This window comes from Anopheles funestus, chromosome 3RL (genome assembly GCF_943734845.2).
Source record: "Anopheles funestus chromosome 3RL, idAnoFuneDA-416_04, whole genome shotgun sequence".
Lineage (NCBI taxonomy): Eukaryota > Metazoa > Arthropoda > Insecta > Diptera > Culicidae > Anopheles > Anopheles funestus.
In genome coordinates, this window is record NC_064599.1 from 62417479 (window position 1) to 62436035 (window position 18557).

The 18557-nt window shown below is 38.6% G+C and overlaps 1 protein-coding gene across 3 annotated transcripts in view; it reads left to right on the plus strand.

The window, feature by feature from the left end:
* The first annotated feature begins 3220 nt into the window (after positions 1–3220).
* The window catches only part of LOC125767345 (cysteine-rich motor neuron 1 protein), a 226182-nt gene continuing 210845 nt past the window's right edge, over positions 3221–18557 (plus strand). The window contains exon 1 of one of the 3 annotated variants that reach the window (XM_049433839.1): positions 3221–3244. The gene's annotated coding sequence lies outside the window, so the exon portion shown is untranslated. Of the gene's footprint in view, positions 3245–3275; positions 3301–3591; positions 3906–18557 lie in introns of those variants that run through there. The other 2 variants (XM_049433838.1, XM_049433835.1) reach the window with 2 other exon arrangements.

The following is an 18557-nucleotide window of genomic DNA, read 5'->3' on the forward strand; positions in this document are numbered from 1 at the left end:
ATTAATAATAATGCCATTCGCCTCGTTCACCGATGCGATCGATATTGCGAGTTGGTTGCGAGAAGTGTTCAAAAGTTTTGCTTGCCTAATCGAGTAGGAAAAACGGATGGCAAGGTAGCCGTATTTATTTATTACCCTGTGGCCACCAACCATTCGCCATTACGATTGTGGTTTCCGTTTCACCACCATTCACCGGGGTAGCTAATAGCAATGTGTTCGCTAATGAAACTACACAAAAGGGAAAGAGTTGAACGCATTTATTCTTAATTCAATGTGTGAAAATTGTCATCTGGCGAAAGGTGATTCTGATCGTGGAAATGTCTACTGATGGAATAAATTGTAAGGTGGTAAATATATTTAATTTTATAGTTACTAAACTTCCAGCATAGCTACATTACATCACAAATATTTACAATAAAATAGTTCGATGATCTAGTGAAACCTTTTCGAACTTCCTCAACTCTAAGTCCCCTTCTGAAGCTTCGCCATAATAAGCTTAGTCGCATTATTGTACTGAGATAGTGTTTCCGAACGAGCTTACGTGTAACACACTTCATCTGTGGTGATGTAGGACCATTAGTAGAATCATGTTCACAAACAACTGTTACCTTAAATCCCCATGCTTCATTTGTGTGCTCGTAGAACACCGGCATACATGTAGCAGCTCGACCACATTTGATCGGTTTTGATCGATATCGACAAGCAGACAGGCAGCTGATTTGCACATGACTGAGTTTTCTTTGCTTGAGAGAGTTTTCGTGTAATGTGGAAGTACAGTTTTACAGCACATGAAACAAAAAACAAATGGTATTGAATGTAAAATAATTCATATGCTCGTTGATATATCGCATTAATGTTGTGTTATTTCCACTTCCAAACCACCGAGAGCCGGAATTTTAGGCTCCCGGCACCTATTATGCCGCGCGATGGAACAAATCAAGTGGAAATTGAACAAGGCAATGAGATTGATTACTCAGGTTCATGCTTGCGGCTGGGTACCATCAATCAGTACGAGTCGAACGTCGTATACGGCCAGTCATCGGCGATGAATTTCCACTGGCAGGCAATGTGGTTTTGTTTTCAAGATTTACAAGGCTAATGCTTAATACCTGAAGCATTAACGTGTAGACATTGAGGTTTTTCTTCTCGTTTTAATATGCTAATTGTATCGATCTCTTGTTTTAAAATGCTTTTTGATAAAGGTTAAAATTCCTTTACCATTGATAACATTGCAACTTGTTCAAATATCAGATATTAATGAAAATTCATTTAAAATCTTGTGATAAATGAATACAATCAATCTAACGTCTTTTACCTTTAGATGTATCGCGTGATGGGAAGTAAATTAGTGCACATTAATTTTCCCACCACCGTCATCAGGACGGCACAGGAAGAATCAATTTTCCTGTAAGCTTTTCTAATTCATTTCCTTGAGCTTGTGGGAAAATTACCGGTGTTGAGTGTGACCCTTTTCGGTGTGCCTGGAAGATTTACCTTGGATCGGAGAATTAGATGAAAAATCCACCTCGTATCCCCCATTAAGACCCCTCCAACGTCCCCCTTTTTGGAGTTTCTTCTCCGTTAAAGGATCACCAACGCGTGTGGGACATCTCTTGTACGTTTGGTTTGGTAAAATTTTATCACGAACCACGGGGAAAACTAATCTCTTTCCTATTGTCCCAGTTACGGGGTACGGTGGAAATCGCTGCCTGCGAAGATAATTCCTCGCCACCGGGTAGCGGTGACCGGGACTTAACACTTTCCATTGCTAGGGGTTATTAATTTCGTTCCGACGGTACGAGCAAAACGGGTCTACCGACCGGGGTCCGTAAGCAAGTGAGGAACCTTTAATTTTAAATTAATTTCGGTACGCGATTCCAACATTTATGGCAAAAGGGTTTCATTCCGAGATGTCCTTCCGCAACCCCTGGCACAATTGTGGAAACAAACGGTTATGCGTGTTACGACGTTTGCTGACTGTGCTTGGGTGCCGTTTCTTCTCGAAACATTGTGGATTGTTATTGTGGTGAATGGATTTGTTTGGTAGGGAAATAAATTCAACGTTGAGGTGTAAATTAATGAGACGATAAAGCATTTGTAAATGATCAAAAACAAGAAAGTTGTAACAATAGCACTTAATCAAAATAAATAAATTGAAATTAGAATTGAAAACCTTGTGACAATAGGTCAGTTTGGTTCCGCTATAGTGGATTTTCATTCAACATTTCGTCAGGACGGAATGTAAAAGTAAAGGTTAGTAATAAAAAAAGTTTTTAGGTAGTCAGCAAACATCATTTTCAGGACAGATGTCCATTCCAAACTGTTTTAGTTTTTAAATGATCTGAAAAATGGTTACCTCTAGCAACTGGGCATCAGATAATGGGCAGAATGAAATGAATGAAATGAAAACTTCGCTGATTGACAGTTCTCAGTCTATTTTTGAGGATAAGTGTAGACATGTCAATAATCATTGCTATACCGAAGGATTCTCCATGAAGGAGGGCATATATGTGATCTTCCACAAAAATATTTATAAAACTCTTTTGTTTATAAGGCCTACAAATCGCAATTTTGTAATCAAATACTGGATATCCTAGTTGACGAAAGACAGAAGTTCGTGTAGGCCAAAAAGCTACGAAAACTTTATCCAAAACATTCTTTATCCAAAACAAATTTTCTCAAAACTAAACTGAAAGATTTAAATAAGCAAAAGTAGACCAACGTTGCTTAACTGTTCATTGTGACATTCGGGACGATGAAAAGATCGATCTTTTAAATAAAAGAAGCAGATCGAATTATCCTTACAAGTGCTCACAAGACAGAGATTGAGGATCTGAGAACTGAGGATGAACTTTGAAGGTTACTGTCAATCTCACGGATTCCCAGAAGATCGTGCTTTTGTTCCCGGTGTCATCCAGGTGTATGATATTGCGGATTTGGGACGATTTTTTTGAGTGATTTTTTGATGCTGGATAAAAATTATCGCTACTAGATATAGTTGTGCGTCGAAGAACGTTTTTTATTTGTTCGCTCTATTTTTGTTTTTTTTTGTTTACTTAAGTTTTGAGTGCCCCTGCAGCACAACCCCCGTCAAACTCAACTTAACGCGAAACTGATCGTGTATCGGTTTATAGTGCATTGCGTAGTACTTGTGAGATCAAACTCCCCTCCCCCTTGACAGAATGTCATAACAAACCATGTTTACAATAGTTGCACGTGTTTTCGCGGTCCGCGTCCGCGACAAGTAATAAACAAAAGAAAATTAGTGTTTTCGGATGCGTAATGCTTCGTTTTGTCGTGGTATCATCCGTGTTGTGCTTGTTTTATCTTGCCCCGATGTAGCCTCGATGCAGTGGCAAGTGTTCCGTGTGGTTTAAGCGTTTAAATCGGATGATCTTCTGTGTCGTGTGTTGTGCTTGCCGGCTCATTTTGCGCAGTCGGCTTCTGTGCAGTCGGAAATTACCCGTTGGTGATCTAAAGTTTAGTTTTCGAAGTTGGCTTCCGGGTAGTTTAAACTGTTCCACTGCTTCCAGGTTGATTTATGCGTGTCTCGAGCGATGGAGACAAAGCCCGCAGTGTGTGTTTGTTCGTTTGTATGTGTATCGGTTTGCCGGCTCCGTACGCTTAACACCGGACATCTCAAATCGAACGAAACTTAAAACGCGCGGGAAATCTTTCATCGCGAGAATCCGTAAATTAGTTAATCAGAAAAGTTCGGGAAAACCTGATCCCGACGCCAAGTACCTACGACGTTACGGACTTGGGACAATTTTTGGTCGTAGTGTTTTGCTTCCGCTTTTCGGTTTATAGTGCGTCGTGTAGTGCTTGTGTGAACACCAGGCTTTTATCAGACCATTATGCAATCAATGTCGCACCTGCAAAATACCAACGCATCCGACTTCAAGGTTAGTAACACTACTTAATGTATTTCATGACTTGCTTGGAATTAGATACGGCAAGACCCGACTAGGAATAAGGAAGAACCTAAACGAGTTCACAATGATTCCTTTTGACTCTACCAAACAGATCTTAATTATTTTAAATCTGGGATCTTCCCAGGGAGTCTGGGAAGTCTGCGAAGAGAATATTCTACTTTGTTCTGGAAAACATATTTACTGTTTATAAATACCGTTTATTAATAAAAAAACAGGATTTTACAATACTTAAAATTGAATATATTCCGCTTGAAATACAACGGTTCAAGTCTTTTGAAAGTAAGGCTTTCAGCATATTTTTTTTGCAAAATTTTCTTCTATAAATTATAGGAAGATATTAAGAGCAAAACGGTTAACTACATTGACAGTTGAAAATTTGCAAAAAAAATGTGAAATTATACAGATTAAATAATATTTCTTAAATTGTCCGAATTTGCATTTGAAGCACTGTACTTATCTTTGAACGTCACATTTAAAACACGAAATATGTCATAACACGGCTTACACAAAAAAAATAATATCGTCACCTAGGTCATGCACGGTTTGAACAATTTCACAATCGTCACATCTCGCGCCACATATGAAACGCCACAAACTACACCAGCTATTGGGGACGACATTTTGCCAACCCGAAAAACGTGCCTCGGTTTCGATGGAGCGATCCAACGGGTGCTGCAACCATCCTCCGGTGTCCAATTTTCAAATTCTTTTCTGCGTTTTTTTTTCTTACCGTACCGTACACCACGTCGGTCATTCTGCAGGCATGTACAACATACGGTGGTGCATAAAAATTCAAATCACAGCTTTGCTTTGCCCGCTTTGTTACTGTCATCTTTACGCTGGCATAGAAATTGTTCCCGTGTTATGTGTATATATATTTTTCCCCTTGAATTTTTTCCTCTTTATTGTTGCAAAGGTTGGTACGATTGCACTATAGTGCTACCACTGCAATGACCCATCCATGGCACGTGCAAACATGTGGTAGTCCTTAGATTTGCTATTTGTTTTCGATTATCATTCAAATCGGATTGTACAGAGAGAGTGTGTTTTTTTTTCTTTGCTGTTTTTTCTGTTGTTTTGCCCTTGATCATGTTCATATGCTTTGCCGTGGCAAATGGTAACGGTAGTAAGTCGTGGTATTTTGCATCAAACACTTTTTTATGCGTTTTTATTATAGTGATTGCGCTTTTATGAAGGCATTGCAGGCGTTTGTGTCGGTTCAATATGTTGTTCTAAACAGTGTAGAGAGTATTTTTTTTTCATTACTATTGAATTTGTACCTTAGCACTAAAACTACCATGTGTTTTAAGCGTTTTTCGTTCGTGGTTAATTTTTAAAATAATTTAGAATAGTTGGAGTATATTTTTTTATTGGAGACCGTACTATACAATATATTAGTGTTGTTTAAGCAAAAATAATAATGTGATGAAAATGAAGCGTTCTAATCAAAATTATTGGTCCGGCAGTTCTAGTGTTAAAAAATTAGGTGATGTTTTTCATTTTATTTTTTATTTTTTTTTGTTGATAACAACTTCCCATAATTTATTTCTCTAAACTTGTAAGCTTTTCATTTATTTTAGAAAAACAAGCACAAGAGACTAAACCTTGTAAAATGATAGAATTTTAATGTTAGATTGTATTTCCATTAATATTTAAACTGTTTGACTAAAATGCAACATAAAAACACACGAAAAAATAGTTCAACAAAACTTAAAAGGGCTTTTTCTAAATTTAGAAAAGCAACTAAAACAAGACACAACCCTGAACAGGGCTTTTTCCCTACCATTTGATACAGCCAAATCGATCAATTTCCGTTCTTTGATCAGTGAGTTGTTATAGTTTTACGGCGAAATCAAGCACACTCGCGTTGGGCAGTCTTTTTTTCTCTCTCCTGTGCATCGGCCATTACATCCATCCGGTGTGTGTTTGTGGTTTTGAAGGTTTTTTCTTGTGGGTATGTGTGTAGGTGACCAGCAAAAAGCAACAAAAAAATCAATCCTATTCAAATATCAATTCAATCATACGGATCGAGTGTACGGAGCGTGCTTCGGTACGCTGACCACTTTTTAACCACCCATCCAAAGGGTTCCTGGGTTGCGCAATGGGGGGTTTTAGCCCCTCGTTGCGGAAAGCAAATGTGTAAAATAAAAAAGCTATCCTTTATGCCCTCCAAAAACCCGATCCACTTTTGCCGGATACAACGGCGTTACGTTTTGTTAAGTGAAAATTGGTGGGTCAAACCAAAAAACCTTTGTGCGTGTTTCGACACCGGGAACGTTGGTTATTTCCGTTTCCCAACCGAACTGCACTGTAATGATTTTCGCGTTTCGTAGTTCCTTCCGCAGGTTCGAGGTTTGGCTGTAGTCGCAGAAGCAAGAAATGGGCACCGGTACCGTGCACATTTCATTTTTTTCCGGATAAAGAAGACGATGCCGGAAAATGGAACGCTCTCCGGCGTAATCGAAGCGCAAGCAATGAATCGTTTGCGGTTGTTGGTTTTTTTCTTCTCCCGAGCTCACGCAGCGATTATTGTGCCTTGTTTTTCACTTCCTTTTACCAGTGATACAGAAATGATGAAGCAAAAGGGATACATTTTTGGTGCGCTCGAACGAACCACAACGGATGGGAGGAATAACAAAAAAAATTGTTCGGAAACAATTCGTAAATCACATCATCTGACCGCCGGTGGATACGTGATGTTTTAGTGTCTGTATGCGTATATGTATGTGGGGGAAAAATGGTTCCAATTTATATCACACAAAAAGCATTTTTACACATTTCTACGGGACATTACTTTAATAAATGTGTATTTTTTGCTTATTAAAAGTAGTAGTTAGTCAACTTTTAGGTTTCTATCTGAATGAGATTTTTTGAAAAAAGTTGCTTTTCTTTTCTCTTAACAACCTCTACATCGTTCAAGCTGGCTGGATATACATATATGTAAACTACAGTTTAATTGTTTAATAAATAACTTTTCCCGTGTTCTTGATACGGCTGGGCCGTTCTAACCGAACAAAAAACACTTTATTAATGGTTATTAATTAAATATCTGCTTGAATTTCAACTGTAGGAAAACATAGTTTTTTATAACGTGAAAACAAACACAACCATAATTTAAAAATGTTTTGACAAATAATAAAAGAGCATGCATGTGGGAATTATTTTGTAAACAATAGCATGGCATAATTTTTGCAATATACAGATTCTTTGCGATACAATCAGTGCTCGAGATACGATTGTTGAATTTTAAAGTACAGTGGAACGCCGATTATCAGGGTTCCTTTTTATCCGGCTGTCCCATTATTCGTGCAGCTCGGAAATGACAGTTCCAAAGCGAATTGACATAATTAACTGCAACATCAATCATAGCAAGAAATGAAAGCTTCAATAGGCAATGTTATTAAATGCTCAAGTTGGACTAAACAGAAACGATTTATTTTGCAAGGTGTAGCTAAGAAAATTAACATCTTGCTTTAGAAAAAAGTTCACCTATTCCACACACTTGTCACACTTAAAATGATGTTGGATTATTCGTGCAGCCCTAAAATGATAGTTTTGACAGCGATTTGACATATCAATCGTATTATTTTATATTGAGTTTTTCATGCGAAATTCGTTTATTTAATTTGTCGCTTTGCAATACTAAAAAACTCATTAGAGTAAATTTTTTTCAATAAAAACTACTATAAAAATTAAAGTTTAATAGTTTGAACATTTATTAAAAATAGTGCAGAATGTTCTGTTTACAATTCCGATAATTTAATCAATTAACGATAATAATTGGAAAATAAAAAAGTCAATTATTATATTTAAAAAAATTAAAAATGTGTCGCAAGTCAGAGAAAAAATTAAAAAAGTTAATTAACTCAAGGTTTTTTTTATAGTGATTTGATTTCTGTTTGATTTGAAAAGCTTTGTTTGCCAACTTTAACATCATTACATTCTAGTTTTCACCTTATTTGTTTAAATTTCATATAATAGACTATCTTTCTCACTCACTAAGTATGTCGTCCATCAAAACCTGGTTATGAGCGAATCCACATTCATCACTTGTCGTTCAACTCTGGGACCACCTACACTTTTTTTTTAAATATGTATTGAATTATGACAAAAATTCTTCCCTTTTTTCATTAATAGCTGCAACCATTGTTATGCGAAAAAAAAGTAGTGACTAAATCGACTGGCCACAACCACAAATGGTGGCGTCCGTGCGGCGATCCAACATTCTAACCGATGGATATAATTTGAATTTATGCATCAAAACCCACTACCCTTGCGGTTGGTTCCTAGCAGGAAAACGGTTTTGTGGATGGAATAAAATGGTGGTACAAAAATAGAAGCCAACATTTTATAAAATAAAATGCTTTTTTTTCTACCTAGAAGCGACCCGTTTTATGGTATGGCGTGAAAACCTGCATGACCTACTAGCTGCTGACAATTTCCCATTATTGTGTCATTTTCCTGCCCACTTTTTAGCCAGGAAAGGATTAAGGTCAAACGATGTGCAATGGGGTTCGATCGATTTGTTTTTGCAATCGCAAACATTAGCCCCGATAGGATGGAGTAGTTCCCGTGGTCAGAACTCGTTCCTGGAATGTGAAATTAATTGATGGATTATCGTTCAGGTGATGATGATATGGAGAGCGCATTTTATCACAATCATCAACAACCATCGCTGTATCTCGCTCAATCTATCAGCTGTTTCTTGTTTAGCGATAAGCCAAAAACGATTACTTTTTGATTGACACTTAAATCAACCGCTGGGAATGAAGTGAAAAATGGTTTGAAAATAGATTGTTCCAAGTATGGAGCGTAATACGTCACTGTTTGCTTCGTATTTATGTAACCATTTTCTTGCCATTTGATGGAAAAACCTCCACCAATGATTGTATAACTTGTTTTATTTTGTTGTTATCAAACGACCTCCAATGACGTTTGTTTAATTTTTGGGAGTTCTTTCTTTCGATTGCGCAGCACTTTTCCATTACACAAAACCATCTTTTGTAACTCGCGTATCGATAATTGACGAAATCGAACGTAACACTGACGATGGTTACAACAATCGAAGGACATTTTCCACAGAAAGGGAGTCTTTTTTTGTTTTCGGCGTAATGTTTTAATTAAATTCAAACATCAACCATCTTACGTGTGCTTATTTACTGTCACTGTTACATTACTTTCATACACTTCGTACGTCAATTAATTCTGCAACACACAACATGACACATCCTCACCGCAATGAAGCATCACGCCCAACGTACACATTGTTAATGTATAACAAGAAGTTAATCATATCCATAACATAAAAATAATAAAACGCACTTTATCAAAAACACCGGGACAAACAAGCGGCAATAAATTGTGACCACTTTTCCGCATCATTTATTTTCCCATTTTTGTGTGGCGCACAAATTTCGGGTGAACCTCCGCCCACGTTTTGAGTAGGCAGGGAGAGCAAACTACTGTGGCATTGGATCAGGCAACTGAAGTCGAGGGGAGGATACGGGTAATCCCCACCGATGGGAGATGTTGTCATATGAGCAGAAGAAAAACCATCATGAGACGAAGAACATGATGAACATGACACCATTTATCATGCGGTCCTTTTACATCCGTACCGGTAACACTATCGACTTGCAGTTTGCTTCTTCAAACACCGATCCCCGGGTATAATGGTGAGGGGTTGTCGAGTCGACGCTCTTTGATATCCCTTTTTCGGTATCCCACAGTGAGGAGGTATCATTCAATTACGCAAAACCGAAAATTTACTTTAACTTTTTTTTCTTGTTTTGATGTGTGCCAACACCCGGCAAACGTTTTTTTTTTTTTCCTGGAAAGGAGATGGTGTGGCAGTGTGATGCGACGAGTCCTGACGGCGTGAAGATTGTCACGCGTTGGTGACAATGAAATCGACGTAAGTATGCAGCAGTTCCTTAACTTGAGTAAGACAGATGACTGATGCTTGATGGTTTGGCAGCAATAACATACCCCTTTTTGGGAAAGGTTTTTGGGACTTCCTCAAGGACATTGAAAGGAACAACGTAAGAGAGTATTGGTTTTGTTGGTAGTGTCCTCGACGCACGTCGCCGGTTGTCATGTTTCCTTTTTTTCGGAGTGTTTTTCTTTCAATAAAGGGTAGATGCGAGAGATGGGGGATTCATAATTTTCGTATCAACTTTTCAATTTGAAACATTTTGAGGAGGATTTTTTTTGCTACAAAGATAAATGCATTTTCGATTGGAAAGTGAGGTGCTTTAGTGAAGGAATGTGTCGAGTAATACTGAGCCTTTTTAACACTAGAACTACCGGACCAGTCATTTTGACTGGAACGCTTCATTTTCATCACATAATTTTTTAGGGTTAAACAATTCTAAGGTAGGCGAAACATGAGTTTCACATATATATTCTATAGTACGATCTGCGATAAACAATAAAATATACTCCAACTCTTCGAAATTGTTTAAAAAGTAACCACAAACGAAAAACGCTTAAAACGCTTGGTAGTTCTAGTGTTAAAGAGATTTTCAAGATTTTCAACAAGGAAAAAAGTGTCATGAAATGAAGCGGAAAATGAGCTTCGTGAAATTAAGGTCTCTATAATTTGATATGTCTCGTATCGAAGCACCCAGTAGTAGTGATGGGTAAATTCTCAATTTTCCCGGAGTCGGAGTAATCGGACTCCGAGACATTCCGGAGTGTACTACGGAGTAACTCCGGCATTATTAACGACCGGGGTGGAGTTGACTGAAGTCCGAAGTAACTCCGATATAATTGACGAACGGGGGGTTTATTTAACTCCAGAGTAACTCCGACATTATTGACGACCGGGGGCGGGAGTACTCACCACTATCCTGGAGACAACCGATCAACTTAATCGCATCCAATAAGGAAGTTCTAGTAGTTTAATTATCCACATCGTGGAACAGACTGTCGATAAAACCTGGTTAGTACGCTGCCGATGTCCATGGACAGGAAAATGATTGGACAATAGTCGAGAAAACATTTTGATGAATGAACGATCGACATATAGCCCAACAAACCAAGGCCGCAGTGACACTTCGAGTAGATTTGGAGAGGAATTGGAGTATGGGAATTGGCCGAGTTCATTCGTTACCCACATGCTCTGCCATCGAGACAGGAAACGTTGATTTCGAGAACCAAGGATTTCTTGGATTTCTTGGGATCGAAAAAAAATCTCCTCAACTGATGCCTGCTTTGGACAGTGAGTCCACCTTCTCAATCCCCGTAATAGACGATGAGATTAGGGATATTTTAAATGTCTTGTTAAAGAGTGAGTTCAGCAGCTCGACAATTTTTATTATAAAAAAGACTTAACTCTTAAAAAAAGGGTGTAAAATTTGCAGGTAGTATACTTATATCTTGCATATATAATAAATCAAGTGTAATTAAGTCGCATTTGGTATTTTTTTAACAAGAAAATCACAAATTCCATCCCTTCTTATTTCTCCCCATAATCGTTTATTACAATTTCCAACTTTTCCCAAATTCCCAAGAAGACAAAAGGAGACATTTCACAAACCTGGAACTCGGGCCTGGTACAATGTACACTGTTCGCTTGTAAATCTGTAGCAGTAAAACTTTTCCTCAAACTATAACCATCATACACAGCCCGTGTACTGAAACGCGCTCAGGAAAAGGTTTTGCCTTCTTTCGAGCTTTTAACCGGCCGACGTCCTTGGCGCAAACTATTTCCTTCCCGTTGCAGCGTTTCAATGGTACCGCCATTGGTAACAGATGACGCATAAAGGTATCCGCGCGTTCGTGAAGAAATTTTGCTCCCTAACGCTTCAGGCACAATCTGTGGCACCGGAAAACTGATGGAAAACTGAAATTTTCTTAAAAGTCCATTTCGACCTAAAGAAAAAAAAAGGAAGAAACAGCACCGCTTACCGATTCGCTTTACTCCCCTTTTTTGTGTGTGCGGAAGATGGGCTTGTAATTAAGAATATTATTGACACAACCGGTACGCTTTTGGGCAGTTTCGGTGTGGTTTTGGTTTTTAAACAGAAATTGTGAAAATTTTCTTTATTGATCTATTGTCGGTGGTTAGAGTTTTGATGGAAATGGAAAACTTGGATGAATGTAACTTTCTTGGTTAACAGGAAACGTGACTTTGTGTAATGAGAAGGTTTTTTTTGTTGAAGAAAACTTATTCTTTAATTTAAAATATTATTCAATACCACTGTTGGATGATTTTGAATCAAACTTTAAATTCTAGAAATGATTCCGAAGCTCTGTTATGATGTCTTTCAAATGAATTTTGTGAAAAGATCTGCATTATTCAATAATATTATCATTAAAATTAAAATAAAAAAAACCTCTAATAAAAGCTCCTTTGAATATATCTTCTAAAAGCTTCTTGTAAGCAGTGCTCCTCGCGCACATTCCAAAAAAAAGATTCCAATCTTTTACCAACAAATAATGTTATCAAATTGCATTCCTCTACCACACTCGGCGTTCTTCCATTAGTGTTTCAAACAGCCTTGATACTGTCTGATTTAATTTTCCGGAAATAAATTAATACCACCATAATGGCTTCATTTTCCGTGGTTTGATTGATCGTTTCCTAAGAGAAAGGAAGTAAGGCAAAGAATGTACTAACAGTTCCGTTCCGGTTCATACAAAAAAGACGGTGGTAAATCGAGTGTTTTTGTTTTTCTATCTTTTGCGTGTTCTTGTTTGCCTAGATTGGTTTGTACGAGAGCCCCGAAGAACATGGCGCCGGTGGTTTGTAAGAATCCGATCGAGGGTGAGTGTGGCGTGAGCAAATGATCGCTAAACATAATTAAAATATTCATTACCCTTGTTTGTTGCTACTGTTGCCAGCGGTGTTACACCACTGTTGGTTCTAGTTTTGCTGCTCAATAGAGCCAAGAAAAGTCAAGTAACAAATTAAAAATACTTGAGCTTGAAATTAATTCCACTTCCGCCACACGCGACGGGTCCACGTTCGTACTGAGCGCTGTGCTTCACAGTGCAGCTGTTGCTGGTGGTTTCGAATGTCGAACCTCAAGCATCCGCACGGCCCGGATATGGGCCGCTGAAACACTGGCACAAGGAAAACTGTTTCACGGTAGACGGTTGGTGTATTACCAACCTCTGGTGCTTAACCTCACACAAAGTGGCATCGCTAATCGGAATTAATTAAAAAAGCTCAAAAGTGTAGCGTGCTGTAATGTGGAATGTTTTTATTCCAGCCCAAAATACTGCGTAAAATTCGCTTTGCTCTCCATATTGTATACTCGTGGAAGGTTAGTTCGCCTTCCATGAATGGTAATAGTTAAGATGGAAATTGTCATTTTCCGTTTTGATGTTTTTTTTCTTGGTGGATCTATTACTTCTTCTTCAGCGACACGAATGGTGTAATGTTTCAATGTTGTTTTTCTTGATAAAATGCTTTTACCGTAAGGAAAGTTGTTTCCTAATGCTAGTTAGAAAGAAGATGGCTAATCGCGTAGCTTAAGGGCGACTAAACGGTTCCATACCTAGAGGCAAGGCAAAATGTGGAAGGCTGAAATAAAGATTTAAAACCTTCCAAAAATTGCCAGCATTAGATAATTCGCGTAGAAGTGAAGCTGCCTCAGTAGACGATAATGGGAAACGATTAGATAGGCTAAAGCCGTAAGCAGTAGACAAGCCCGCCCAACACGAAAAGCTAGTTTTGTAAAGAGGATTGCCTACATTTAGGCGACACTGCTGATTGACATTTTCCTCTAAAGCAGAGTATAATCGTTCCTTACTAAAGGTAAGGATTGGTACGTGATAAAACTTTCTACCGAAAGTGCCGAAAAGTCTGCAAAGTTCTGCCAGCAAACGATAGCTGATAGATTCTTGTGTCAGATTCTTTCGCATTGATTGTTTTCGTAAACGATACCGAGACTTAAAACTTACCGCTTTTTGAATATTTGAACTGTTCGTAAGCGTACTGACCTGCTCGGTGTATAACTTCGGGTATGTTGTAAAAGTATCAAAGAGCAAAATTTACATACTTCCCGTTGGTAGGGTGAGATGGAAATTTGATAGTATCTCCGAACGGCATGTAACGTACAAGAGGGTAGAGGTTGTGACCTACTGCTACTAGAAGTTACTAAACGTCCTCTTTCGCATGGCGTGGCTTTATTTTGGCTTTCGAGTTGATGGTATTTTTTATCACAAAAAATACGCCCAAAACTATTTCCGACATACCATCATCGATCAATCGGGAAGTTCGTGTAACTTGTACGAGAAATGTAGAGGTCAGTTGCTGTTGCTGAAGGTACTCTCGAAACGCTGTGGATCGAATTGCTGATCCATTGTTCATTCGTTAGCCGGATGAACTTGGGTGCACTTGAAAGAATACGACTGTAACAATGAAAGTAACCGACCGGTTGTAACGAGTAAAATGTTCCAAGAAGGAAGAGAAAAGGTAAAAAAAATAGGTACAACATCCCATTCTACAATTATGCTCAGAAAATTGGTACCATGGCAAAGGTTAACAAAGGGGTTTTTGGGGGTATGTCTGCTACTACAAAGCATACTGGACAAGGGTTCTTTCGCATGTTATTCATGTGCACTATTTGGTCGTATTTTTTCCCTCTTCTATCGTTCGCATTCTTCTCTTTTCGAGCTGGCGCGATATGGAAGATAAAGAACAACGCACCTTCCCAACGAGACCTGGCTGACACTCCCCAAGGTAGTGAAAGATATCTGCCCGTGTGTGGAAACTTACATGCCACCCCGGCACAGGTACACCCCCAGTCGTAAATGCTGTCTGTAAACAGACAACCTTTGGGGATCATCGTCCCCTTTAGCATCCTGTCGCTCGGTGTACGAGATTCGTTGGAGAAAACTCATTCCATTTTCCTTCACCCATGCGTTGAGATACGTTGTGAGAAATATTTTACATGTGAATAACAATCGTCATAAATTTCCCATCCCCATCGGCCGACCATGTTCTTATCCGTAGGACAAACAGCTCGAACCACCGGTACAAGCGATACTTCTGGAAAGACGGACCGTCCAACGGAACGGTGAGTCGGAGCGGAAACCAGTGGTCGTTAGCGTGCGTATGTAACGATGGGCAGACATTAGTCGCGTGTGTGTTGTGCCGGATGTGCACAAAACCATGACCTTTTGCTAGTTGAAGACAGTGATGGAAGCGGATTGTGGTGGCCCATGGTTGTGGCCATTTTGTGGACAACCGACTGGCAGGTGAGATACCTAAGGTAATAAATACGTGGTACGTGGTACGTGGAAAAAGGCCAGTTTGTGCGTTTTGATTTATCGCATAACGAACCGGTGAATGCCGTTGATTCGTTGCTGTATGAAATTTCGTTACCATAAGTGAATGATGATGGATCGGCTTTAATCCCTCCGGTGCATGATTGTGAATACGATTGAATTTAGAATAATTGAATTCCAAGCATGTTCCTATCTGTCAATAAAGAGATATCGGGCGAAAAGTTTTAGATGAATAGCTTATACTTAAGTTATTGGGAACATTATAACAGTATAACAGTTTATAAGAAAATGAAGATTTATAAAAGTATCCATAATTATCTCTATAATGAATTTTTATATCCAAAAACGCATTAAAAATGCATAAGATTTATTTACCAAAAAAAAAATGCCCCACAACTATCCGCTCTTGATGAAAAGGTGCAACAGAATCTTAATTTTATTCGTGAACTGATTCGCGATATGTCATGTTATACCGCATCAGGAAAACATTAGTGACCGTACTAGCCCCACCATTCGACAGGAAGTGACAGAAAGTTTTCGATTAGTTTTTAATATATTCCTAATGAAGTAATTTAAATTCACACTACCCCACCCAACGGACGATACGGTGAAGCAGTGGCCCCATAGTTTGTGAGACTGTTCTTGATGTTATCAAGCATCGAGCCCTACCCATCTTGTGCAAGCATGATCCTGGCAAGTGATTGGATAAAGCTGGATTATATTTTGTGCTACGGTTAGAATGTGTCGAAATGTGTAATGTTTTTTTTTGTTGTTACAATCTGTTCGGAATGGACTTGGTGCAGAAGGTAGAGAATGGTAGAGAATTTGGGAAACGCTGGATGTACGGAATTTTTTGGGGCGTTTCGTACCGAGAAAATCAAGCCCTCGATGGTATGTGGTGGCTGGCAGGTAAGACAAGCAGTATGTCGGTTCGGAGATACTCGAAGGATCGGTGAAAATACATTAGCTTTATCAGATTGTGTCGTATCGTGTCATGTTACGGGAATTTCAAAGAAGCAGTAACAATAGTTAGAGCATACGGTGTTTCCATTTACGGTGGGCATCGGGAACTAGGGGGTGGAGTTGCGATTGGAAAGAGGTGATGGTTTGGGATGTTTGGATTTTTTGGCACCTTTATCCGGGAAACTCACAGTGGCAACCGAAGCTGGGAAGAAAAGTTCATTTAAATGAAACGATTCGGAGGTGTGTCAAGTGCATCCATCTGCCACAGAACCCCGGGAACGGAAAGGGAACACAGCGGTGGGAAATATAAATGTTAACGAACTTACAAACAACCTCCTACCGCGGGGATGGGAGGGAGAGGGGCATATGGTATGGTATGCTGTAATGGTGTGCAAGTGCAAAGTTTATCCCGTCCAACTCGTAAACCGTCCGTGCCGTCCAATATGGAGGCCACTGATGAGCGTACAAAATTATAAAACAACATTTGTCCCGACAGAACGGAGGCAATCTCGTGTGTGGAGTGGCATTGCCGTTATGTGTGTGTGTTTGGCCTGAAGTGGCAGAATGAAGTGAAAATAACAAAGTTTTGCATTCGGAAACACATTTCATCCTGGACGGAACTAGTTCATCCAGCGTAGCCACTAGGATACAAGTTAAACTTTTCTTTCATTTGGAGCTTAATTGAATGAAATAAATGCTGGAGCGCTTTGCCTATGTGTTGTTGTTTTGGTTTAACTTTTTTTTCTCTCTATTTCTAACTGATTGTTAATAAATAGTAATAAAACTTGTTAATGGAATTTCATTGGTTTTTATGTAACACTTCCACATTGATACAGTTCCAAACCAGGAGCACAATAAAAAATTAAAACGATAGCTTCTCATATAAGTCAACGTAAAACAGCTTCCAAATATAATTTTATGTTGTAAAACAAACAAAATAATACTTTCCATCACATTGTTCATTGTTTCCCAGTTGGACTAAACAATAACTCACCCTTTTAAAATTTATATTATATTATTAAAAAGGAATTGTATGGTTTCAAGTCCTTTAAAATTTTGTATTGCCTAATGTGATAGGCTTTTTGTGAACAAATTTTATAAATCAACAAACTTTTTCTACACAAGAGTAAGTTGAAATTGGAAAACGCATTGCAATGGAGACGCCTGGTACTTAGTACATCTTATTTAGCACTGTTGCTACGCTTTTCTACCATTTACAGCTGGTGTGTTTTACCAGCATTGTAATTGTTATCGTGTGTGTTTATTTACTTTTATTGCTCTCTCTCTCTCTCTCTAGCTAACGGTTTTTTTTTTATAAAAAGTGTTTATTAAAAACAACTTACATACTAGTTTCGACAATGTATAGAAAACATAAAGGGATGACGTACAGGGATTACAAAGAACATTTAAGGATTGTTATATCAATCACAGCATTGTTGTTTCCAACAATGTGGATGACATAATTTGCAAACAAACGTAGGATGAGAGTCCTCTTACTTGAACTAATGTTACTTAGGACAGGTAAGAGGAGGGAAAGGAAGTTTAGGGAATTGTCCGGAACGATGACTGCCATTTTTTGCAATAGTATGCTCCACGGATAAGATACCCTAGGACACAATGCGAATTTGTGCTCCAGGGTCTCTACCTGGGAGCATACTGAGCATGCCGAAGACGCTCGATCCATCCTCTGCATTAGCAGTCCGTGGGCGATTTTGTTGTTGACCAGCAAATACAAAGTGCTTCGCTGGACAGAGGACAGTTGGTGGTTGCCTATATTCTTCCAAACCCATCGCCAACTTACGGAAGGTGACTCCCCGACTACTTTTGCATCCGGAAGCCTCCCAACCATAATCCGTCGAAGGGTTTTGGTGGTGATGATGGTCTGATTTGGGAAACGGTTAGTAAATAGTAATTAAACTTATTAATGGAATTTTATTGGTTTTTATCTAACACTTCCTACTAATAAAGTTCAGGCTCCATGGCCTGATAATAAATAAAATAAAAAAAAATTAAACGATAGCATCTTACATAAGTCTAGATAAAACAGACAAACTTAACAAATTGCATCAAATGTATAAAATTTTTTTTTTGCACATGTATTAGGCGAAACTGCAAAAAAAATCTCAGGTACGGTGGAGACGCCTGGTACTTCTTATTTAGTACATCTTATTTAGGACTGGTGCTTCACTTTTCCTCCATTAAGCTCTACTTAATTGAATAAATTGTGGTGCGCATAAAATTCATTAGACTTTTTGTTTTGCAGACGTGTTGTCCATAACTGTGTTGTCTAAAACAAATAAAAAATAAATACAATGGAGTCGCCTGGTACCTGGAACATTTTATTCAGCAGTGGTACTATTGGACTTGTCATATAGCCTACACATTTTTTTCTAATAATTTTTTTATTAAACAAATCTA